The following is a 22,840-nucleotide window of genomic DNA, read 5'->3' as shown; positions in this document are numbered from 1 at the left end:
CTCTCAGTCTCTATCGCTCTCGCTCTCTAGCTCCCTCCGCCTCTCTCTTCTAGGTTTCCCCGTGGACCTCGCGCTACTTCTGCCGTTTTCCCTCCGTCTCTCTGTCTCGCTCTCTCTTTCTCTGTCCCTCTCTCTTTCTCAGCCTGTCTGTCTCCTTCCCTCTCGCCCTCCCCTCTCTCTGTCGATCGCTGTCTCTCTCCCTCACTCGGTTTCTATCTCTCCATCGATCTCGTCCTTGCTCTCCTTCAAGCCGCGTGTGTGTGTGCGTGCGCGTGTGTGTGGGTGTGCGTGTGTCTGTGTGTGTGTGTCTCTGTGTGTGTGTGTGTCAGTGTGTGTGTGTTTCTGTGTGTGTGTGTGTCCGCGAGCGCGCGTGCGAGCGCGCCCGGGTGTGTCTGTGTGTGGGGGAGTGGATTTGCTCCTGCTGGTGGTGGGGTGTGTCTGGGTTTCTCTCAGGCCCTCTCACCCGAGATCAGGCCGCCGCCCCTAGTGCCAGCCCGGCGCAAAACGGGGCCACCCCACGACCGGCTACACCCCACGCCCTCTTGCCCCCCGGCCGGGTCTTGGTCGAGACCAGCGACCGTGGTGGGGGCGTTGTGAGAGAAAGGCACCGCGCGGCTAGGCCGGCTGTAGGCCTTTGGCCAGCACTGACGGCTCTGGGTGGGTGGGGCAAGAGGGGGCCTCGCAGGAGCCCCTGTGCGGCGAGGGATCCAAAACGCTGCGTCCGCCACAGGGCGGAGGAACGGAGGGCGTCCCAGGATGGTGGGCCCTGGGCCCTGACGCCTCGGAGCACTCCCTGCTCCCAGCGGGCCCGATGTGGTGGAACCTCGGGAGCACGGGAGCCGGGGGAAGGCCGCGGGCCAGCGGCTCGGGGGTCCCCGATCCGAGCCCCGCGGCCCCGGGCCGGCGGTGACGGCTGCAATCCGGCGGGCACGGCCCGGCCGGGCTCTTGGGGCAGCCAGGCGCCTCCTCGGGCGTCTACGGCCATACCACCCTGAACGCGCCCGATCTCGTCTGATCTCGGAAGCTAAGCAGGGTCGGGCCTGGTTAGTACTTGGATGGGAGACCGCCTGGGAATACCGGGTGCTGTAGGCTTTTTCTTTGGCTTTCTGCTTTTCTTTCCTTTTCTTCCAGACGGAGTCTCGCTCTGTCGCCCAGGCTGGAGTGCAGTGGCGCCATCTCGGCTCACTGCAAGCTCCGCCTCCCGGGTTCACGCCATTCTCCGGCCTCAGCCTCCCGAGTAGCTGGGCCTACAGGCGCCCGCCACCTCGCCCGGCTAATTTTTTCTCTTTTTCCTAGAGACGGGGTTTCACCCTGTTAGCCGGGATGGTCTCGAGCTCCTGACCTCGTGACCCACCCGCCTCTGCCTCCCAGAGTGCTGGGATTACAGGCGGGAGCCACCGCGCCCGCACGGCCTGCTGCAGGCTTTTTTGGCTTCCCCGCTGCCTCCCTTCCCCCTACAGTCGCCATGCTTCCCAACCTCCCCTGACTCTGCTCCCCCTTTACCGCCCACCTACACCCCCGCCGCAGCCGGGGTCCTCCTCCTGGGGGTCCGCCCCTACTGCACGCCGGGCAGCAGCGTCCCACCGCTTCCGCCTCGCCGCCGCCCCGCCAGGCGCCCGGCTCCAGCCTGGGAGGGCAGGGGGCCGGACCCCAAAGTCGCAGCCGCGGGGTCCCGTCCGTTCGCGGTGCCTTCCCGCTCCCGGAACGCCCAGGCCATTCAATTCACCCATCGGGCGCCGTCGTCGCACCCTTCCAAACCGGGGCAAGGGGCGGGCAGGGGCAGCGGGTGCCACGGACGCCAACCAAGACCTCGGCTCCAGAACGCATGGGCTGCTTTACCCGGGGGAAGGACATTGCTTCGCCAGCCACCAGGAAAACAGTCCCTGTGCACCCGGGATTCCCAATGCCCCCGACTTCGTGTCCACGACTCCAGTCCCGAGGACACGCCAGAGACCCAGGCCTCCGGGCCCGCCCGGTGCCACGGCTCCCGCCAAACGGGCGGGCGCGCTCTGCAAATCTCGGGGCCCGCCGCAAGGCACCCAGAGCACAGGGAGGTGCCAAGAAAGGCAGGAGCCTACGAAACCCACCTCCAAAGCAAGCAATTCATCCAAGAAAAAGCCCGTCTCAGCGCTCCGTCGGTCCTCTCGCACGGACCGCCTGGCCCCCGTGTTCTGGCGCAGCCCAAGCCCCCTCCACCCTATCCCGACCTGCTCAAGAGGGCGCTGCCTAACGGAGCCGGACGCTTCCTCTCTCAGTCTCTATCGCTCTCGCTCTCTAGCTCCCTCCGCCTCTCTCTTCTAGGTTTCCCCGTGGACCTCGCGCTACTTCTGCCGTTTTCCCTCCGTCTCTCTGTCTCGCTCTCTCTTTCTCTGTCCCTCTCTCTTTCTCAGCCTGTCTGTCTCCTTCCCTCTCGCCCTCCCCTCTCTCTGTCGATCGCTGTCTCTCTCCCTCACTCGGTTTCTATCTCTCCATCGATCTCGTCCTTGCTCTCCTTCAAGCCGCGTGTGTGTGTGCGTGCGCGTGTGTGTGGGTGTGCGTGTGTCTGTGTGTGTGTGTCTCTGTGTGTGTGTGTGTCAGTGTGTGTGTGTTTCTGTGTGTGTGTGTGTCCGCGAGCGCGCGTGCGAGCGCGCCCGGGTGTGTCTGTGTGTGGGGGAGTGGATTTGCTCCTGCTGGTGGTGGGGTGTGTCTGGGTTTCTCTCAGGCCCTCTCACCCGAGATCAGGCCGCCGCCCCTAGTGCCAGCCCAGCGCAAAACGGGGCCACCCCACGACCGGCTACACCCCACGCCCTCTTGCCCCCCGGCCGGGTCTTGGTCGAGACCAGCGACCGTGGTGGGGGCGTTGTGAGAGAAAGGCACCGCGCGGCTAGGCCGGCTGTAGGCCTTTGGCCAGCACTGACGGCTCTGGGTGGGTGGGGCAAGAGGGGGCCTCGCAGGAGCCCCTGTGCGGCGAGGGATCCAAAACGCTGCGTCCGCCACAGGGCGGAGGAACGGAGGGCGTCCCAGGATGGTGGGCCCTGGGCCCTGACGCCTCGGAGCACTCCCTGCTCCCAGCGGGCCCGATGTGGTGGAACCTCGGGAGCACGGGAGCCGGGGGAAGGCCGCGGGCCAGCGGCTCGGGGGTCCCCGATCCGAGCCCCGCGGCCCCGGGCCGGCGGTGACGGCTGCAATCCGGCGGGCACGGCCCGGCCGGGCTCTTGGGGCAGCCAGGCGCCTCCTCGGGCGTCTACGGCCATACCACCCTGAACGCGCCCGATCTCGTCTGATCTCGGAAGCTAAGCAGGGTCGGGCCTGGTTAGTACTTGGATGGGAGACCGCCTGGGAATACCGGGTGCTGTAGGCTTTTTCTTTGGCTTTCTGCTTTTCTTTCCTTTTCTTCCAGACGGAGTCTCGCTCTGTCGCCCAGGCTGGAGTGCAGTGGCGCCATCTCGGCTCACTGCAAGCTCCGCCTCCCGGGTTCACGCCATTCTCCGGCCTCAGCCTCCCGAGTAGCTGGGCCTACAGGCGCCCGCCACCTCGCCCGGCTAATTTTTTCTCTTTTTCCTAGAGACGGGGTTTCACCCTGTTAGCCGGGATGGTCTCGAGCTCCTGACCTCGTGACCCACCCGCCTCTGCCTCCCAGAGTGCTGGGATTACAGGCGGGAGCCACCGCGCCCGCACGGCCTGCTGCAGGCTTTTTTGGCTTCCCCGCTGCCTCCCTTCCCCCTACAGTCGCCATGCTTCCCAACCTCCCCTGACTCTGCTCCCCCTTTACCGCCCACCTACACCCCCGCCGCAGCCGGGGTCCTCCTCCTGGGGGTCCGCCCCTACTGCACGCCGGGCAGCAGCGTCCCACCGCTTCCGCCTCGCCGCCGCCCCGCCAGGCGCCCGGCTCCAGCCTGGGAGGGCAGGGGGCCGGACCCCAAAGTCGCAGCCGCGGGGTCCCGTCCGTTCGCGGTGCCTTCCCGCTCCCGGAACGCCCAGGCCATTCAATTCACCCATCGGGCGCCGTCGTCGCACCCTTCCAAACCGGGGCAAGGGGCGGGCAGGGGCAGCGGGTGCCACGGACGCCAACCAAGACCTCGGCTCCAGAACGCATGGGCTGCTTTACCCGGGGGAAGGACATTGCTTCGCCAGCCACCAGGAAAACAGTCCCTGTGCACCCGGGATTCCCAATGCCCCCGACTTCGTGTCCACGACTCCAGTCCCGAGGACACGCCAGAGACCCAGGCCTCCGGGCCCGCCCGGTGCCACGGCTCCCGCCAAACGGGCGGGCGCGCTCTGCAAATCTCGGGGCCCGCCGCAAGGCACCCAGAGCACAGGGAGGTGCCAAGAAAGGCAGGAGCCTACGAAACCCACCTCCAAAGCAAGCAATTCATCCAAGAAAAAGCCCGTCTCAGCGCTCCGTCGGTCCTCTCGCACGGACCGCCTGGCCCCCGTGTTCTGGCGCAGCCCAAGCCCCCTCCACCCTATCCCGACCTGCTCAAGAGGGCGCTGCCTAACGGAGCCGGACGCTTCCTCTCTCAGTCTCTATCGCTCTCGCTCTCTAGCTCCCTCCGCCTCTCTCTTCTAGGTTTCCCCGTGGACCTCGCGCTACTTCTGCCGTTTTCCCTCCGTCTCTCTGTCTCGCTCTCTCTTTCTCTGTCCCTCTCTCTTTCTCAGCCTGTCTGTCTCCTTCCCTCTCGCCCTCCCCTCTCTCTGTCGATCGCTGTCTCTCTCCCTCACTCGGTTTCTATCTCTCCATCGATCTCGTCCTTGCTCTCCTTCAAGCCGCGTGTGTGTGTGCGTGCGCGTGTGTGTGGGTGTGCGTGTGTCTGTGTGTGTGTGTCTCTGTGTGTGTGTGTGTCAGTGTGTGTGTGTTTCTGTGTGTGTGTGTGTCCGCGAGCGCGCGTGCGAGCGCGCCCGGGTGTGTCTGTGTGTGGGGGAGTGGATTTGCTCCTGCTGGTGGTGGGGTGTGTCTGGGTTTCTCTCAGGCCCTCTCACCCGAGATCAGGCCGCCGCCCCTAGTGCCAGCCCGGCGCAAAACGGGGCCACCCCACGACCGGCTACACCCCACGCCCTCTTGCCCCCCGGCCGGGTCTTGGTCGAGACCAGCGACCGTGGTGGGGGCGTTGTGAGAGAAAGGCACCGCGCGGCTAGGCCGGCTGTAGGCCTTTGGCCAGCACTGACGGCTCTGGGTGGGTGGGGCAAGAGGGGGCCTCGCAGGAGCCCCTGTGCGGCGAGGGATCCAAAACGCTGCGTCCGCCACAGGGCGGAGGAACGGAGGGCGTCCCAGGATGGTGGGCCCTGGGCCCTGACGCCTCGGAGCACTCCCTGCTCCCAGCGGGCCCGATGTGGTGGAACCTCGGGAGCACGGGAGCCGGGGGAAGGCCGCGGGCCAGCGGCTCGGGGGTCCCCGATCCGAGCCCCGCGGCCCCGGGCCGGCGGTGACGGCTGCAATCCGGCGGGCACGGCCCGGCCGGGCTCTTGGGGCAGCCAGGCGCCTCCTCGGGCGTCTACGGCCATACCACCCTGAACGCGCCCGATCTCGTCTGATCTCGGAAGCTAAGCAGGGTCGGGCCTGGTTAGTACTTGGATGGGAGACCGCCTGGGAATACCGGGTGCTGTAGGCTTTTTCTTTGGCTTTCTGCTTTTCTTTCCTTTTCTTCCAGACGGAGTCTCGCTCTGTCGCCCAGGCTGGAGTGCAGTGGCGCCATCTCGGCTCACTGCAAGCTCCGCCTCCCGGGTTCACGCCATTCTCCGGCCTCAGCCTCCCGAGTAGCTGGGCCTACAGGCGCCCGCCACCTCGCCCGGCTAATTTTTTCTCTTTTTCCTAGAGACGGGGTTTCACCCTGTTAGCCGGGATGGTCTCGAGCTCCTGACCTCGTGACCCACCCGCCTCTGCCTCCCAGAGTGCTGGGATTACAGGCGGGAGCCACCGCGCCCGCACGGCCTGCTGCAGGCTTTTTTGGCTTCCCCGCTGCCTCCCTTCCCCCTACAGTCGCCATGCTTCCCAACCTCCCCTGACTCTGCTCCCCCTTTACCGCCCACCTACACCCCCGCCGCAGCCGGGGTCCTCCTCCTGGGGGTCCGCCCCTACTGCACGCCGGGCAGCAGCGTCCCACCGCTTCCGCCTCGCCGCCGCCCCGCCAGGCGCCCGGCTCCAGCCTGGGAGGGCAGGGGGCCGGACCCCAAAGTCGCAGCCGCGGGGTCCCGTCCGTTCGCGGTGCCTTCCCGCTCCCGGAACGCCCAGGCCATTCAATTCACCCATCGGGCGCCGTCGTCGCACCCTTCCAAACCGGGGCAAGGGGCGGGCAGGGGCAGCGGGTGCCACGGACGCCAACCAAGACCTCGGCTCCAGAACGCATGGGCTGCTTTACCCGGGGGAAGGACATTGCTTCGCCAGCCACCAGGAAAACAGTCCCTGTGCACCCGGGATTCCCAATGCCCCCGACTTCGTGTCCACGACTCCAGTCCCGAGGACACGCCAGAGACCCAGGCCTCCGGGCCCGCCCGGTGCCACGGCTCCCGCCAAACGGGCGGGCGCGCTCTGCAAATCTCGGGGCCCGCCGCAAGGCACCCAGAGCACAGGGAGGTGCCAAGAAAGGCAGGAGCCTACGAAACCCACCTCCAAAGCAAGCAATTCATCCAAGAAAAAGCCCGTCTCAGCGCTCCGTCGGTCCTCTCGCACGGACCGCCTGGCCCCCGTGTTCTGGCGCAGCCCAAGCCCCCTCCACCCTATCCCGACCTGCTCAAGAGGGCGCTGCCTAACGGAGCCGGACGCTTCCTCTCTCAGTCTCTATCGCTCTCGCTCTCTAGCTCCCTCCGCCTCTCTCTTCTAGGTTTCCCCGTGGACCTCGCGCTACTTCTGCCGTTTTCCCTCCGTCTCTCTGTCTCTCTCTCTCTTTCTCTGTCCCTCTCTCTTTCTCAGCCTGTCTGTCTCCTTCCCTCTCGCCCTCCCCTCTCTCTGTCGATCGCTGTCTCTCTCCCTCACTCGGTTTCTATCTCTCCATCGATCTCGTCCTTGCTCTCCTTCAAGCCGCGTGTGTGTGTGCGTGCGCGTGTGTGTGGGTGTGCGTGTGTCTGTGTGTGTGTGTCTCTGTGAGTGTGTGTGTCAGTGTGTGTGTGTTTCTGTGTGTGTGTGTGTCCGCGAGCGCGCGTGCGAGCGCGCCCGGGTGTGTCTGTGTGTGGGGGAGTGGATTTGCTCCTGCTGGTGGTGGGGTGTGTCTGGGTTTCTCTCAGGCCCTCTCACCCGAGATCAGGCCGCCGCCCCTAGTGCCAGCCCGGCGCAAAACGGGGCCACCCCACGACCGGCTACACCCCACGCCCTCTTGCCCCCCGGCCGGGTCTTGGTCGAGACCAGCGACCGTGGTGGGGGCGTTGTGAGAGAAAGGCACCGCGCGGCTAGGCCGGCTGTAGGCCTTTGGCCAGCACTGACGGCTCGGGGTGGGTGGGGCAAGAGGGGGCCTCGCAGGAGCCCCTGTGCGGCGAGGGATCCAAAACGCTGCGTCCGCCACAGGGCGGAGGAACGGAGGGCGTCCCAGGATGGTGGGCCCTGGGCCCTGACGCCTCGGAGCACTCCCTGCTCCCAGCGGGCCCGATGTGGTGGAACCTCGGGAGCACGGGAGCCGGGGGAAGGCCGCGGGCCAGCGGCTCGGGGGTCCCCGATCCGAGCCCCGCGGCCCCGGGCCGGCGGTGACGGCTGCAATCCGGCGGGCACGGCCCGGCCGGGCTCTTGGGGCAGCCAGGCGCCTCCTCGGGCGTCTACGGCCATACCACCCTGAACGCGCCCGATCTCGTCTGATCTCGGAAGCTAAGCAGGGTCGGGCCTGGTTAGTACTTGGATGGGAGACCGCCTGGGAATACCGGGTGCTGTAGGCTTTTTCTTTGGCTTTCTGCTTTTCTTTCCTTTTCTTCCAGACGGAGTCTCGCTCTGTCGCCCAGGCTGGAGTGCAGTGGCGCCATCTCGGCTCACTGCAAGCTCCGCCTCCCGGGTTCACGCCATTCTCCGGCCTCAGCCTCCCGAGTAGCTGGGCCTACAGGCGCCCGCCACCTCGCCCGGCTAATTTTTTCTCTTTTTCCTAGAGACGGGGTTTCACCCTGTTAGCCGGGATGGTCTCGAGCTCCTGACCTCGTGACCCACCCGCCTCTGCCTCCCAGAGTGCTGGGATTACAGGCGGGAGCCACCGCGCCCGCACGGCCTGCTGCAGGCTTTTTTGGCTTCCCCGCTGCCTCCCTTCCCCCTACAGTCGCCATGCTTCCCAACCTCCCCTGACTCTGCTCCCCCTTTACCGCCCACCTACACCCCCGCCGCAGCCGGGGTCCTCCTCCTGGGGGTCCGCCCCTACTGCACGCCGGGCAGCAGCGTCCCACCGCTTCCGCCTCGCCGCCGCCCCGCCAGGCGCCCGGCTCCAGCCTGGGAGGGCAGGGGGCCGGACCCCAAAGTCGCAGCCGCGGGGTCCCGTCCGTTCGCGGTGCCTTCCCGCTCCCGGAACGCCCAGGCCATTCAATTCACCCATCGGGCGCCGTCGTCGCACCCTTCCAAACCGGGGCAAGGGGCGGGCAGGGGCAGCGGGTGCCACGGACGCCAACCAAGACCTCGGCTCCAGAACGCATGGGCTGCTTTACCCGGGGGAAGGACATTGCTTCGCCAGCCACCAGGAAAACAGTCCCTGTGCACCCGGGATTCCCAATGCCCCCGACTTCGTGTCCACGACTCCAGTCCCGAGGACACGCCAGAGACCCAGGCCTCCGGGCCCGCCCGGTGCCACGGCTCCCGCCAAACGGGCGGGCGCGCTCTGCAAATCTCGGGGCCCGCCGCAAGGCACCCAGAGCACAGGGAGGTGCCAAGAAAGGCAGGAGCCTACGAAACCCACCTCCAAAGCAAGCAATTCATCCAAGAAAAAGCCCGTCTCAGCGCTCCGTCGGTCCTCTCGCACGGACCGCCTGGCCCCCGTGTTCTGGCGCAGCCCAAGCCCCCTCCACCCTATCCCGACCTGCTCAAGAGGGCGCTGCCTAACGGAGCCGGACGCTTCCTCTCTCAGTCTCTATCGCTCTCGCTCTCTAGCTCCCTCCGCCTCTCTCTTCTAGGTTTCCCCGTGGACCTCGCGCTACTTCTGCCGTTTTCCCTCCGTCTCTCTGTCTCTCTCTCTCTTTCTCTGTCCCTCTCTCTTTCTCAGCCTGTCTGTCTCCTTCCCTCTCGCCCTCCCCTCTCTCTGTCGATCGCTGTCTCTCTCCCTCACTCGGTTTCTATCTCTCCATCGATCTCGTCCTTGCTCTCCTTCAAGCCGCGTGTGTGTGTGCGTGCGCGTGTGTGTGGGTGTGCGTGTGTCTGTGTGTGTGTGTCTCTGTGTGTGTGTGTGTCAGTGTGTGTGTGTTTCTGTGTGTGTGTGTGTCCGCGAGCGCGCGTGCGAGCGCGCCCGGGTGTGTCTGTGTGTGGGGGAGTGGATTTGCTCCTGCTGGTGGTGGGGTGTGTCTGGGTTTCTCTCAGGCCCTCTCACCCGAGATCAGGCCGCCGCCCCTAGTGCCAGCCCGGCGCAAAACGGGGCCACCCCACGACCGGCTACACCCCACGCCCTCTTGCACCCCGGCCGGGTCTTGGTCGAGACCAGCGACCGTGGTGGGGGCGTTGTGAGAGAAAGGCACCACGCGGCTAGGCCGGCTGTTGGCCTTTGGCCAGCACTGACGGCTCGGGGTGGGTGGGGCAAGAGGGGGCCTCGCAGGAGCCCCTGTGCGGCGAGGGATCCAAAACGCTGCGTCCGCCACAGGGCGGAGGAACGGAGGGCGTCCCAGGATGGTGGGCCCTGGGCCCTGACGCCTCGGAGCACTCCCTGCTCCCAGCGGGCCCGATGTGGTGGAACCTCGGGAGCACGGGAGCCGGGGGAAGGCCGCGGGCCAGCGGCTCGGGGGTCCCCGATCCGAGCCCCGCGGCCCCGGGCCGGCGGTGACGGCTGCAATCCGGCGGGCACGGCCCGGCCGGGCTCTTGGGGCAGCCAGGCGCCTCCTCGGGCGTCTACGCCCATACCACCCTGAACGCGCCCGATCTCGTCTGATCTCGGAAGCTAAGCAGGGTCGGGCCTGGTTAGTACTTGGATGGGAGACCGCCTGGGAATACCGGGTGCTGTAGGCTTTTTCTTTGGCTTTCTGCTTTTCTTTCCTTTTCTTCCAGACGGAGTCTCGCTCTGTCGCCCAGGCTGGAGTGCAGTGGCGCCATCTCGGCTCACTGCAAGCTCCGCCTCCCGGGTTCACGCCATTCTCCGGCCTCAGCCTCCCGAGTAGCTGGGCCTACAGGCGCCCGCCACCTCGCCCGGCTAATTTTTTCTCTTTTTCCTAGAGACGGGGTTTCACCCTGTTAGCCGGGATGGTCTCGAGCTCCTGACCTCGTGACCCACCCGCCTCTGCCTCCCAGAGTGCTGGGATTACAGGCGGGAGCCACCGCGCCCGCACGGCCTGCTGCAGGCTTTTTTGGCTTCCCCGCTGCCTCCCTTCCCCCTACAGTCGCCATGCTTCCCAACCTCCCCTGACTCTGCTCCCCCTTTACCGCCCACCTACACCCCCGCCGCAGCCGGGGTCCTCCTCCTGGGGGTCCGCCCCTACTGCACGCCGGGCAGCAGCGTCCCACCGCTTCCGCCTCGCCGCCGCCCCGCCAGGCGCCCGGCTCCAGCCTGGGAGGGCAGGGGGCCGGACCCCAAAGTCACAGCCGCGGGGTCCCGTCCGTTCGCGGTGCCTTCCCGCTCCCGGAACGCCCAGGCCATTCAATTCACCCATCGGGCGCCGTCGTCGCACCCTTCCAAACCGGGGCAAGGGGCGGGCAGGGGCAGCGGGTGCCACGGACGCCAACCAAGACCTCGGCTCCAGAACGCATGGGCTGCTTTACCCGGGGGAAGGACATTGCTTCGCCAGCCACCAGGAAAACAGTCCCTGTGCACCCGGGATTCCCAATGCCCCCGACTTCGTGTCCACGACTCCAGTCCCGAGGACACGCCAGAGACCCAGGCCTCCGGGCCCGCCCGGTGCCACGGCTCCCGCCAAACGGGCGGGCGCGCTCTGCAAATCTCGGGGCCCGCCGCAAGGCACCCAGAGCACAGGGAGGTGCCAAGAAAGGCAGGAGCCTACGAAACCCACCTCCAAAGCAAGCAATTCATCCAAGAAAAAGCCCGTCTCAGCGCTCCGTCGGTCCTCTCGCACGGACCGCCTGGCCCCCGTGTTCTGGCGCAGCCCAAGCCCCCTCCACCCTATCCCGACCTGCTCAAGAGGGCGCTGCCTAACGGAGCCGGACGCTTCCTCTCTCAGTCTCTATCGCTCTCGCTCTCTAGCTCCCTCCGCCTCTCTCTTCTAGGTTTCCCCGTGGACCTCGCGCTACTTCTGCCGTTTTCCCTCCGTCTCTCTGTCTCTCTCTCTCTTTCTCTGTCCCTCTCTCTTTCTCAGCCTGTCTGTCTCCTTCCCTCTCGCCCTCCCCTCTCTCTGTCGATCGCTGTCTCTCTCCCTCACTCGGTTTCTATCTCTCCATCGATCTCGTCCTTGCTCTCCTTCAAGCCGCATGTGTGTGTGCGTGCGCGTGTGTGTGGGTGTGCGTGTGTCTGTGTGTGTGTGTCTCTGTGTGTGTGTGTGTCAGTGTGTGTGTGTTTCTGTGTGTGTGTGTGTCCGCGAGCGCGCGTGCGAGCGCGCCCGGGTGTGTCTGTGTGTGGGGGAGTGGATTTGCTCCTGCTGGTGGTGGGGTGTGTCTGGGTTTCTCTCAGGCCCTCTCACCCGAGATCAGGCCGCCGCCCCTAGTGCCAGCCCGGCGCAAAACGGGGCCACCCCACGACCGGCTACACCCCACGCCCTCTTGCACCCCGGCCGGGTCTTGGTCGAGACCAGCGACCGTGGTGGGGGCGTTGTGAGAGAAAGGCACCGCGCGGCTAGGCCGGCTGTTGGCCTTTGGCCAGCACTGACGGCTCGGGGTGGGTGGGGCAAGAGGGGGCCTCGCAGGAGCCCCTGTGCGGCGAGGGATCCAAAACGCTGCGTCCGCCACAGGGCGGAGGAACGGAGGGCGTCCCAGGATGGTGGGCCCTGGGCCCTGACGCCTCGGAGCACTCCCTGCTCCCAGCGGGCCCGATGTGGTGGAACCTCGGGAGCACGGGAGCCGGGGGAAGGCCGCGGGCCAGCGGCTCGGGGGTCCCCGATCCGAGCCCCGCGGCCCCGGGCCAGCGGTGACGGCTGCAATCCGGCGGGCACGGCCCGGCCGGGCTCTTGGGGCAGCCAGGCGCCTCCTCGGGCGTCTACGGCCATACCACCCTGAACGCGCCCGATCTCGTCTGATCTCGGAAGCTAAGCAGGGTCGGGCCTGGTTAGTACTTGGATGGGAGACCGCCTGGGAATACCGGGTGCTGTAGGCTTTTTCTTTGGCTTTCTGCTTTTCTTTCCTTTTCTTCCAGACGGAGTCTCGCTCTGTCGCCCAGGCTGGAGTGCAGTGGCGCCATCTCGGCTCACTGCAAGCTCCGCCTCCCGGGTTCACGCCATTCTCCGGCCTCAGCCTCCCGAGTAGCTGGGCCTACAGGCGCCCGCCACCTCGCCCGGCTAATTTTTTCTCTTTTTCCTAGAGACGGGGTTTCACCCTGTTAGCCGGGATGGTCTCGAGCTCCTGACCTCGTGACCCACCCGCCTCTGCCTCCCAGAGTGCTGGGATTACAGGCGGGAGCCACCGCGCCCGCACGGCCTGCTGCAGGCTTTTTTGGCTTCCCCGCTGCCTCCCTTCCCCCTACAGTCGCCATGCTTCCCAACCTCCCCTGACTCTGCTCCCCCTTTACCGCCCACCTACACCCCCGCCGCAGCCGGGGTCCTCCTCCTGGGGGTCCGCCCCTACTGCACGCCGGGCAGCAGCGTCCCACCGCTTCCGCCTCGCCGCCGCCCCGCCAGGAGCCCGGCTCCAGCCTGGGAGGGCAGGGGGCCGGACCCCAAAGTCGCAGCCGCGGGGTCCCGTCCGTTCGCGGTGCCTTCCCGCTCCCGGAACGCCCAGGCCATTCAATTCACCCATCGGGCGCCGTCGTCGCACCCTTCCAAACCGGGGCAAGGGGCGGGCAGGGGCAGCGGGTGCCACGGACGCCAACCAAGACCTCGGCTCCAGAACGCATGGGCTGCTTTACCCGGGGGAAGGACATTGCTTCGCCAGCCACCAGGAAAACAGTCCCTGTGCACCCGGGATTCCCAATGCCCCCGACTTCGTGTCCACGACTCCAGTCCCGAGGACACGCCAGAGACCCAGGCCTCCGGGCCCGCCCGGTGCCACGGCTCCCGCCAAACGGGCGGGCGCGCTCTGCAAATCTCGGGGCCCGCCGCAAGGCACCCAGAGCACAGGGAGGTGCCAAGAAAGGCAGGAGCCTACGAAACCCACCTCCAAAGCAAGCAATTCATCCAAGAAAAAGCCCGTCTCAGCGCTCCGTCGGTCCTCTCGCACGGACCGCCTGGCCCCCGTGTTCTGGCGCAGCCCAAGCCCCCTCCACCCTATCCCGACCTGCTCAAGAGGGCGCTGCCTAACGGAGCCGGACGCTTCCTCTCTCAGTCTCTATCGCTCTCGCTCTCTAGCTCCCTCCGCCTCTCTCTTCTAGGTTTCCCCGTGGACCTCGCGCTACTTCTGCCGTTTTCCCTCCGTCTCTCTGTCTCTCTCTCTCTTTCTCTGTCCCTCTCTCTTTCTCAGCCTGTCTGTCTCCTTCCCTCTCGCCCTCCCCTCTCTCTGTCGATCGCTGTCTCTCTCCCTCACTCGGTTTCTATCTCTCCATCGATCTCGTCCTTGCTCTCCTTCAAGCCGCGTGTGTGTGTGCGTGCGCGTGTGTGTGGGTGTGCGTGTGTCTGTGTGTGTGTGTCTCTGTGTGTGTGTGTGTCAGTGTGTGTGTGTTTCTGTGTGTGTGTGTGTCCGCGAGCGCGAGAGCGAGCGCGCCCGGGTGTGTCTGTGTGTGGGGGAGTGGATTTGCTCCTGCTGGTGGTGGGGTGTGTCTGGGTTTCTCTCAGGCCCTCTCACCCGAGATCAGGCCGCCGCCCCTAGTGCCAGCCCGGCGCAAAACGGGGCCACCCCACGACCGGCTACACCCCACGCCCTCTTGCCCCCCGGCCGGGTCTTGGTCGAGACCAGCGACCGTGGTGGGGGCGTTGTGAGAGAAAGGCACCGCGCGGCTAGGCCGGCTGTTGGCCTTTGGCCAGCACTGACGGCTCGGGGTGGGTGGGGCAAGAGGGGGCCTCGCAGGAGCCCCTGTGCGGCGAGGGATCCAAAACGCTGCGTCCGCCACAGGGCGGAGGAACGGAGGGCGTCCCAGGATGGTGGGCCCTGGGCCCTGACGCCTCGGAGCACTCCCTGCTCCCAGCGGGCCCGATGTGGTGGAACCTCGGGAGCACGGGAGCCGGGGGAAGGCCGCGGGCCAGCGGCTCGGGGGTCCCCGATCCGAGCCCCGCGGCCCCGGGCCGGCGGTGACGGCTGCAATCCGGCGGGCACGGCCCGGCCGGGCTCTTGGGGCAGCCAGGCGCCTCCTCGGGCGTCTACGGCCATACCACCCTGAACGCGCCCGATCTCGTCTGATCTCGGAAGCTAAGCAGGGTCGGGCCTGGTTAGTACTTGGATGGGAGACCGCCTGGGAATACCGGGTGCTGTAGGCTTTTTCTTTGGCTTTCTGCTTTTCTTTCCTTTTCTTCCAGACGGAGTCTCGCTCTGTCGCCCAGGCTGGAGTGCAGTGGCGCCATCTCGGCTCACTGCAAGCTCCGCCTCCCGGGTTCACGCCATTCTCCGGCCTCAGCCTCCCGAGTAGCTGGGCCTACAGGCGCCCGCCACCTCGCCCGGCTAATTTTTTCTCTTTTTCCTAGAGACGGGGTTTCACCCTGTTAGCCGGGATGGTCTCGAGCTCCTGACCTCGTGACCCACCCGCCTCTGCCTCCCAGAGTGCTGGGATTACAGGCGGGAGCCACCGCGCCCGCACGGCCTGCTGCAGGCTTTTTTGGCTTCCCCGCTGCCTCCCTTCCCCCTACAGTCGCCATGCTTCCCAACCTCCCCTGACTCTGCTCCCCCTTTACCGCCCACCTACACCCCCGCCGCAGCCGGGGTCCTCCTCCTGGGGGTCCGCCCCTACTGCACGCCGGGCAGCAGCGTCCCACCGCTTCCGCCTCGCCGCCGCCCCGCCAGGCGCCCGGCTCCAGCCTGGGAGGGCAGGGGGCCGGACCCCAAAGTCGCAGCCGCGGGGTCCCGTCCGTTCGCGGTGCCTTCCCGCTCCCGGAACGCCCAGGCCATTCAATTCACCCATCGGGCGCCGTCGTCGCACCCTTCCAAACCGGGGCAAGGGGCGGGCAGGGGCAGCGGGTGCCACGGACGCCAACCAAGACCTCGGCTCCAGAACGCATGGGCTGCTTTACCCGGGGGAAGGACATTGCTTCGCCAGCCACCAGGAAAACAGTCCCTGTGCACCCGGGATTCCCAATGCCCCCGACTTCGTGTCCACGACTCCAGTCCCGAGGACACGCCAGAGACCCAGGCCTCCGGGCCCGCCCGGTGCCACGGCTCCCGCCAAACGGGCGGGCGCGCTCTGCAAATCTCGGGGCCCGCCGCAAGGCACCCAGAGCACAGGGAGGTGCCAAGAAAGGCAGGAGCCTACGAAACCCACCTCCAAAGCAAGCAATTCATCCAAGAAAAAGCCCGTCTCAGCGCTCCGTCGGTCCTCTCGCACGGACCGCCTGGCCCCCGTGTTCTGGCGCAGCCCAAGCCCCCTCCACCCTATCCCGACCTGCTCAAGAGGGCGCTGCCTAACGGAGCCGGACGCTTCCTCTCTCAGTCTCTATCGCTCTCGCTCTCTAGCTCCCTCCGCCTCTCTCTTCTAGGTTTCCCCGTGGACCTCGCGCTACTTCTGCCGTTTTCCCTCCGTCTCTCTGTCTCTCTCTCTCTTTCTCTGTCCCTCTCTCTTTCTCAGCCTGTCTGTCTCCTTCCCTCTCGCCCTCCCCTCTCTCTGTCGATCGCTGTCTCTCTCCCTCACTCGGTTTCTATCTCTCCATCGATCTCGTCCTTGCTCTCCTTCAAGCCGCGTGTGTGTGTGCGTGCGCGTGTGTGTGGGTGTGCGTGTGTCTGTGTGTGTGTGTCTCTGTGTGTGTGTGTGTCAGTGTGTGTGTGTTTCTGTGTGTGTGTGTGTCCGCGAGCGCGCGTGCGAGCGCGCCCGGGTGTGTCTGTGTGTGGGGGAGTGGATTTGCTCCTGCTGGTGGTGGGGTGTGTCTGGGTTTCTCTCAGGCCCTCTCACCCGAGATCAGGCCGCCGCCCCTAGTGCCAGCCCGGCGCAAAACGGGGCCACCCCACGACCGGCTACACCCCACGCCCTCTTGCCCCCCGGCCGGGTCTTGGTCGAGACCAGCGACCGTGGTGGGGGCGTTGTGAGAGAAAGGCACCGCGCGGCTAGGCCGGCTGTTGGCCTTTGGCCAGCACTGACGGCTCGGGGTGGGTGGGGCAAGAGGGGGCCTCGCAGGAGCCCCTGTGCGGCGAGGGATCCAAAACGCTGCGTCCGCCACAGGGCGGAGGAACGGAGGGCGTCCCAGGATGGTGGGCCCTGGGCCCTGACGCCTCGGAGCACTCCCTGCTCCCAGCGGGCCCGATGTGGTGGAACCTCGGGAGCACGGGAGCCGGGGGAAGGCCGCGGGCCAGCGGCTCGGGGGTCCCCGATCCGAGCCCCGCGGCCCCGGGCCGGCGGTGACGGCTGCAATCCGGCGGGCACGGCCCGGCCGGGCTCTTGGGGCAGCCAGGCGCCTCCTCGGGCGTCTACGGCCATACCACCCTGAACGCGCCCGATCTCGTCTGATCTCGGAAGCTAAGCAGGGTCGGGCCTGGTTAGTACTTGGATGGGAGACCGCCTGGGAATACCGGGTGCTGTAGGCTTTTTCTTTGGCTTTCTGCTTTTCTTTCCTTTTCTTCCAGACGGAGTCTCGCTCTGTCGCCCAGGCTGGAGTGCAGTGGCGCCATCTCGGCTCACTGCAAGCTCCGCCTCCCGGGTTCACGCCATTCTCCGGCCTCAGCCTCCCGAGTAGCTGGGCCTACAGGCGCCCGCCACCTCGCCCGGCTAATTTTTTCTCTTTTTCCTAGAGACGGGGTTTCACCCTGTTAGCCGGGATGGTCTCGAGCTCCTGACCTCGTGACCCACCCGCCTCTGCCTCCCAGAGTGCTGGGATTACAGGCGGGAGCCACCGCGCCCGCACGGCCTGCTGCAGGCTTTTTTGGCTTCCCCGCTGCCTCCCTTCCCCCTACAGTCGCCATGCTTCCCAACCTCCCCTGACTCTGCTCCCCCTTTACCGCCCACCTACACCCCCGCCGCAGCCGGGGTCCTCCTCCTGGGGGTCCGCCCCTACTGCACGCCGGGCAGCAGCGTCCCACCGCTTCCGCCTCGCCGCCGCCCCGCCAGGCGCCCGGCTCCAGCCTGGGAGGGCAGGGGGCCGGACCCCAAAGTCGCAGCCGCGGGGTCCCGTCCGTTCGCGGTGCCTTCCCGCTCCCGGAACGCCCAGGCCATTCAATTCACCCATCGGGCGCCGTCGTCGCACCCTTCCAAACCGGGGCAAGGGGCGGGCAGGGGCAGCGGGTGCCACGGACGCCAACCAAGACCTCGGCTCCAGAACGCATGGGCTGCTTTACCCGGGGGAAGGACATTGCTTCGCCAGCCACCAGGGAAACAGTCCCTGTGCACCCGGGATTCCCAATGCCCCCGACTTCGTGTCCACGACTCCAGTCCCGAGGACACGCCAGAGACCCAGGCCTCCGGGCCCGCCCGGTGCCACGGCTCCCGCCAAACGGGCGGGCGCGCTCTGCAAATCTCGGGGCCCGCCGCAAGGCACCCAGAGCACAGGGAGGTGCCAAGAAAGGCAGGAGCCTACGAAACCCACCTCCAAAGCAAGCAATTCATCCAAGAAAAAGCCCGTCTCAGCGCTCCGTCGGTCCTCTCGCACGGACCGCCTGGCCCCCGTGTTCTGGCGCAGCCCAAGCCCCCTCCACCCTATCCCGACCTGCTCAAGAGGGCGCTGCCTAACGGAGCCGGGCGCTTCCTCTCTCAGTCTCTATCGCTCTCGCTCTCTAGCTCCCTCCGCCTCTCTCTTCTAGGTTTCCCCGTGGACCTCGCGCTACTTCTGCCGTTTTCCCTCCGTCTCTCTGTCTCTCTCTCTCTTTCTCTGTCCCTCTCTCTTTCTCAGCCTGTCTGTCTCCTTCCCTCTCGCCCTCCCCTCTCTCTGTCGATCGCTGTCTCTCTCCCTCACTCGGTTTCTATCTCTCCATCGATCTCGTCCTTGCTCTCCTTCAAGCCGCGTGTGTGTGTGCGTGCGCGTGTGTGTGGGTGTGCGTGTGTCTGTGTGTGTGTGTCTCTGTGTGTGTGTGTGTCAGTGTGTGTGTGTTTCTGTGTGTGTGTGTGTCCGTGAGCGCGCGTGCGAGCGCGCCCGGGTGTGTCTGTGTGTGGGGGAGTGGATTTGCTCCTGCTGGTGGTGGGGTGTGTCTGGGTTTCTCTCAGGCCCTCTCACCCGAGATCAGGCCGCCGCCCCTAGTGCCAGCCCGGCGCAAAACGGGGCCACCCCACGACCGGCTACACCCCACGCCCTCTTGCCCCCCGGCCGGGTCTTGGTCGAGACCAGCGACCGTGGTGGGGGCGTTGTGAGAGAAAGGCACCGCGCGGCTAGGCCGGCTGTAGGCCTTTGGCCAGCACTCACGGCTCTGGGTGGGTGGGGCAAGAGGGGGCCTCGCAGGAGCCCCTGTGCGGCGAGGGATCCAAAACGCTGCGTCCGCCACAGGGCGGAGGAACGGAGGGCGTCCCAGGATGGTGGGCCCTGGGCCCTGACGCCTCGGAGCACTCCCTGCTCCCAGCGGGCCCGATGTGGTGGAACCTCGGGAGCACGGGAGCCGGGGGAAGGCCGCGGGCCAGCGGCTCGGGGGTCCCCGATCCGAGCCCCGCGGCCCCGGGCCGGCGGTGACGGCTGCAATCCGGCGGGCACGGCCCGGCCGGGCTCTTGGGGCAGCCAGGCGCCTCCTCGGGCGTCTACGGCCATACCACCCTGAACGCGCCCGATCTCGTCTGATCTCGGAAGCTAAGCAGGGTCGGGCCTGGTTAGTACTTGGATGGGAGACCGCCTGGGAATACCGGGTGCTGTAGGCTTTTTCTTTGGCTTTCTGCTTTTCTTTCCTTTTCTTCCAGACGGAGTCTCGCTCTGTCGCCCAGGCTGGAGTGCAGTGGCGCCATCTCGGCTCACTGCAAGCTCCGCCTCCCGGGTTCACGCCATTCTCCGGCCTCAGCCTCCCGAGTAGCTGGGCCTACAGGCGCCCGCCACCTCGCCCGGCTAATTTTTTCTCTTTTTCCTAGAGACGGGGTTTCACCCTGTTAGCCGGGATAGTCTCGAGCTCCTGACCTCGTGACCCACCCGCCTCTGCCTCCCAGAGTGCTGGGATTACAGGCGGGAGCCACCGCGCCCGCACGGCCTGCTGCAGGCTTTTTTGGCTTCCCCGCTGCCTCCCTTCCCCCTACAGTCGCCATGCTTCCCAACCTCCCCTGACTCTGCTCCCCCTTTACCGCCCACCTACACCCCCGCCGCAGCCGGGGTCCTCCTCCTGGGGGTCCGCCCCTACTGCACGCCGGGCAGCAGCGTCCCACCGCTTCCGCCTCGCCGCCGCCCCGCCAGGCGCCCGGCTCCAGCCTGGGAGGGCAGGGGGCCGGACCCCAAAGTCGCAGCCGCGGGGTCCCGTCCGTTCGCGGTGCCTTCCCGCTCCCGGAACGCCCAGGCCATTCAATTCACCCATCGGGCGCCGTCGTCGCACCCTTCCAAACCGGGGCAAGGGGCGGGCAGGGGCAGCGGGTGCCACGGACGCCAACCAAGACCTCGGCTCCAGAACGCATGGGCTGCTTTACCCGGGGGAAGGACATTGCTTCGCCAGCCACCAGGGAAACAGTCCCTGTGCACCCGGGATTCCCAATGCCCCCGACTTCGTGTCCACGACTCCAGTCCCGAGGACACGCCAGAGACCCAGGCCTCCGGGCCCGCCCGGTGCCACGGCTCCCGCCAAACGGGCGGGCGCGCTCTGCAAATCTCGGGGCCCGCCGCAAGGCACCCAGAGCACAGGGAGGTGCCAAGAAAGGCAGGAGCCTACGAAACCCACCTCCAAAGCAAGCAATTCATCCAAGAAAAAGCCCGTCTCAGCGCTCCGTCGGTCCTCTCGCACGGACCGCCTGGCCCCCGTGTTCTGGCGCAGCCCAAGCCCCCTCCACCCTATCCCGACCTGCTCAAGAGGGCGCTGCCTAACGGAGCCGGGCGCTTCCTCTCTCAGTCTCTATCGCTCTCGCTCTCTAGCTCCCTCCGCCTCTCTCTTCTAGGTTTCCCCGTGGACCTCGCGCTACTTCTGCCGTTTTCCCTCCGTCTCTCTGTCTCTCTCTCTCTTTCTCTGTCCCTCTCTCTTTCTCAGCCTGTCTGTCTCCTTCCCTCTCGCCCTCCCCTCTCTCTGTCGATCGCTGTCTCTCTCCCTCACTCGGTTTCTATCTCTCCATCGATCTCGTCCTTGCTCTCCTTCAAGCCGCGTGTGTGTGTGCGTGCGCGTGTGTGTGGGTGTGCGTGTGTCTGTGTGTGTGTGTCTCTGTGTGTGTGTGTGTCAGTGTGTGTGTGTTTCTGTGTGTGTGTGTGTCCGTGAGCGCGCGTGCGAGCGCGCCCGGGTGTGTCTGTGTGTGGGGGAGTGGATTTGCTCCTGCTGGTGGTGGGGTGTGTCTGGGTTTCTCTCAGGCCCTCTCACCCGAGATCAGGCCGCCGCCCCTAGTGCCAGCCCGGCGCAAAACGGGGCCACCCCACGACCGGCTACACCCCACGCCCTCTTGCCCCCCGGCCGGGTCTTGGTCGAGACCAGCGACCGTGGTGGGGGCGTTGTGAGAGAAAGGCACCGCGCGGCTAGGCCGGCTGTAGGCCTTTGGCCAGCACTCACGGCTCTGGGTGGGTGGGGCAAGAGGGGGCCTCGCAGGAGCCCCTGTGCGGCGAGGGATCCAAAACGCTGCGTCCGCCACAGGGCGGAGGAACGGAGGGCGTCCCAGGATGGTGGGCCCTGGGCCCTGACGCCTCGGAGCACTCCCTGCTCCCAGCGGGCCCGATGTGGTGGAACCTCGGGAGCACGGGAGCCGGGGGAAGGCCGCGGGCCAGCGGCTCGGGGGTCCCCGATCCGAGCCCCGCGGCCCCGGGCCGGCGGTGACGGCTGCAATCCGGCGGGCACGGCCCGGCCGGGCTCTTGGGGCAGCCAGGCGCCTCCTCGGGCGTCTACGGCCATACCACCCTGAACGCGCCCGATCTCGTCTGATCTCGGAAGCTAAGCAGGGTCGGGCCTGGTTAGTACTTGGATGGGAGACCGCCTGGGAATACCGGGTGCTGTAGGCTTTTTCTTTGGCTTTCTGCTTTTCTTTCCTTTTCTTCCAGACGGAGTCTCGCTCTGTCGCCCAGGCTGGAGTGCAGTGGCGCCATCTCGGCTCACTGCAAGCTCCGCCTCCCGGGTTCACGCCATTCTCCGGCCTCAGCCTCCCGAGTAGCTGGGCCTACAGGCGCCCGCCACCTCGCCCGGCTAATTTTTTCTCTTTTTCCTAGAGACGGGGTTTCACCCTGTTAGCCGGGATAGTCTCGAGCTCCTGACCTCGTGACCCACCCGCCTCTGCCTCCCAGAGTGCTGGGATTACAGGCGGGAGCCACCGCGCCCGCACGGCCTGCTGCAGGCTTTTTTGGCTTCCCCGCTGCCTCCCTTCCCCCTACAGTCGCCATGCTTCCCAACCTCCCCTGACTCTGCTCCCCCTTTACCGCCCACCTACACCCCCGCCGCAGCCGGGGTCCTCCTCCTGGGGGTCCGCCCCTACTGCACGCCGGGCAGCAGCGTCCCACCGCTTCCGCCTCGCCGCCGCCCCGCCAGGCGCCCGGCTCCAGCCTGGGAGGGCAGGGGGCCGGACCCCAAAGTCGCAGCCGCGGGGTCCCGTCCGTTCGCGGTGCCTTCCCGCTCCCGGAACGCCCAGGCCATTCAATTCACCCATCGGGCGCCGTCGTCGCACCCTTCCAAACCGGGGCAAGGGGCGGGCAGGGGCAGCGGGTGCCACGGACGCCAACCAAGACCTCGGCTCCAGAACGCATGGGCTGCTTTACCCGGGGGAAGGACATTGCTTCGCCAGCCACCAGGAAAACAGTCCCTGTGCGCCCGGGATTCCCAATGCCCCCGACTTCGTGTCCACGACTCCAGTCCCGAGGACACGCCAGAGACCCAGGCCTCCGGGCCCGCCCGGTGCCACGGCTCCCGCCAAACGGGCGGGCGCGCTCTGCAAATCTCGGGGCCCGCCGCAAGGCACCCAGAGCACAGGGAGGTGCCAAGAAAGGCAGGAGCCTACGAAACCCACCTCCAAAGCAAGCAATTCATCCAAGAAAAAGCCCGTCTCAGCGCTCCGTCGGTCCTCTCGCACGGACCGCCTGGCCCCCGTGTTCTGGCGCAGCCCAAGCCCCCTCCACCCTATCCCGACCTGCTCAAGAGGGCGCTGCCTAACGGAGCCGGGCGCTTCCTCTCTCAGTCTCTATCGCTCTCGCTCTCTAGCTCCCTCCGCCTCTCTCTTCTAGGTTTCCCCGTGGACCTCGCGCTACTTCTGCCGTTTTCCCTCCGTCTCTCTGTCTCTCTCTCTCTTTCTCTGTCCCTCTCTCTTTCTCAGCCTGTCTGTCTCCTTCCCTCTCGCCCTCCCCTCTCTCTGTCGATCGCTGTCTCTCTCCCTCACTCGGTTTCTATCTCTCCATCGATCTCGTCCTTGCTCTCCTTCAAGCCGCGTGTGTGTGTGCGTGCGCGTGTGTGTGGGTGTGCGTGTGTCTGTGTGTGTGTGTCTCTGTGTGTGTGTGTGTCAGTGTGTGTGTGTTTCTGTGTGTGTGTGTGTCC

At 66.7% G+C, this 22,840-nt stretch overlaps 10 non-coding genes across 10 annotated transcripts; all 10 read left to right on the top strand.

Moving 5' to 3' along the window:
* Positions 1–973: 973 nt before the first annotated feature.
* LOC129529741 (5S ribosomal RNA) lies at positions 974–1,092 on the top strand. Its single transcript, XR_008675299.1, has one exon. It is a non-coding gene; the product is annotated as a 5S ribosomal RNA (ribosomal RNA).
* A 2,129-nt stretch (positions 1,093–3,221) lies between these two features.
* On the top strand, positions 3,222–3,340 carry LOC129529743 (5S ribosomal RNA). Its single transcript, XR_008675301.1, has one exon. It is a non-coding gene; the product is annotated as a 5S ribosomal RNA (ribosomal RNA).
* A 2,129-nt stretch (positions 3,341–5,469) lies between these two features.
* Positions 5,470–5,588, top strand: LOC129529744 (5S ribosomal RNA). The gene has a single exon (XR_008675304.1). It is a non-coding gene; the product is annotated as a 5S ribosomal RNA (ribosomal RNA).
* Positions 5,589–7,717: 2,129 nt separating this feature from the next.
* LOC129529746 (5S ribosomal RNA) lies at positions 7,718–7,836 on the top strand. Its single transcript, XR_008675305.1, has one exon. It is a non-coding gene; the product is annotated as a 5S ribosomal RNA (ribosomal RNA).
* A 2,129-nt stretch (positions 7,837–9,965) lies between these two features.
* Positions 9,966–10,084, top strand: LOC129529747 (5S ribosomal RNA). Its single transcript, XR_008675307.2, has one exon. It is a non-coding gene; the product is annotated as a 5S ribosomal RNA (ribosomal RNA).
* A 2,129-nt stretch (positions 10,085–12,213) lies between these two features.
* LOC129529749 (5S ribosomal RNA) lies at positions 12,214–12,332 on the top strand. The gene has a single exon (XR_008675309.1). It is a non-coding gene; the product is annotated as a 5S ribosomal RNA (ribosomal RNA).
* Positions 12,333–14,461: 2,129 nt separating this feature from the next.
* Positions 14,462–14,580, top strand: LOC129529750 (5S ribosomal RNA). The gene has a single exon (XR_008675310.1). It is a non-coding gene; the product is annotated as a 5S ribosomal RNA (ribosomal RNA).
* A 2,129-nt stretch (positions 14,581–16,709) lies between these two features.
* On the top strand, positions 16,710–16,828 carry LOC129529752 (5S ribosomal RNA). Its single transcript, XR_008675312.1, has one exon. It is a non-coding gene; the product is annotated as a 5S ribosomal RNA (ribosomal RNA).
* Positions 16,829–18,957: 2,129 nt separating this feature from the next.
* LOC129529753 (5S ribosomal RNA) lies at positions 18,958–19,076 on the top strand. The gene has a single exon (XR_008675313.1). It is a non-coding gene; the product is annotated as a 5S ribosomal RNA (ribosomal RNA).
* Positions 19,077–21,205: 2,129 nt separating this feature from the next.
* On the top strand, positions 21,206–21,324 carry LOC129529754 (5S ribosomal RNA). The gene has a single exon (XR_008675315.1). It is a non-coding gene; the product is annotated as a 5S ribosomal RNA (ribosomal RNA).
* Positions 21,325–22,840: the final 1,516 nt, after the last annotated feature.

The sequence above is a fragment of the Gorilla gorilla genome, chromosome 1 (genome assembly GCF_029281585.2).
Source record: "Gorilla gorilla gorilla isolate KB3781 chromosome 1, NHGRI_mGorGor1-v2.1_pri, whole genome shotgun sequence".
Taxonomy (NCBI): domain Eukaryota; kingdom Metazoa; phylum Chordata; class Mammalia; order Primates; family Hominidae; genus Gorilla; species Gorilla gorilla.
The sequence above is the reverse complement of the archived record's forward strand: the minus strand, read 5'-3'. Positions and strand labels throughout refer to the sequence as shown.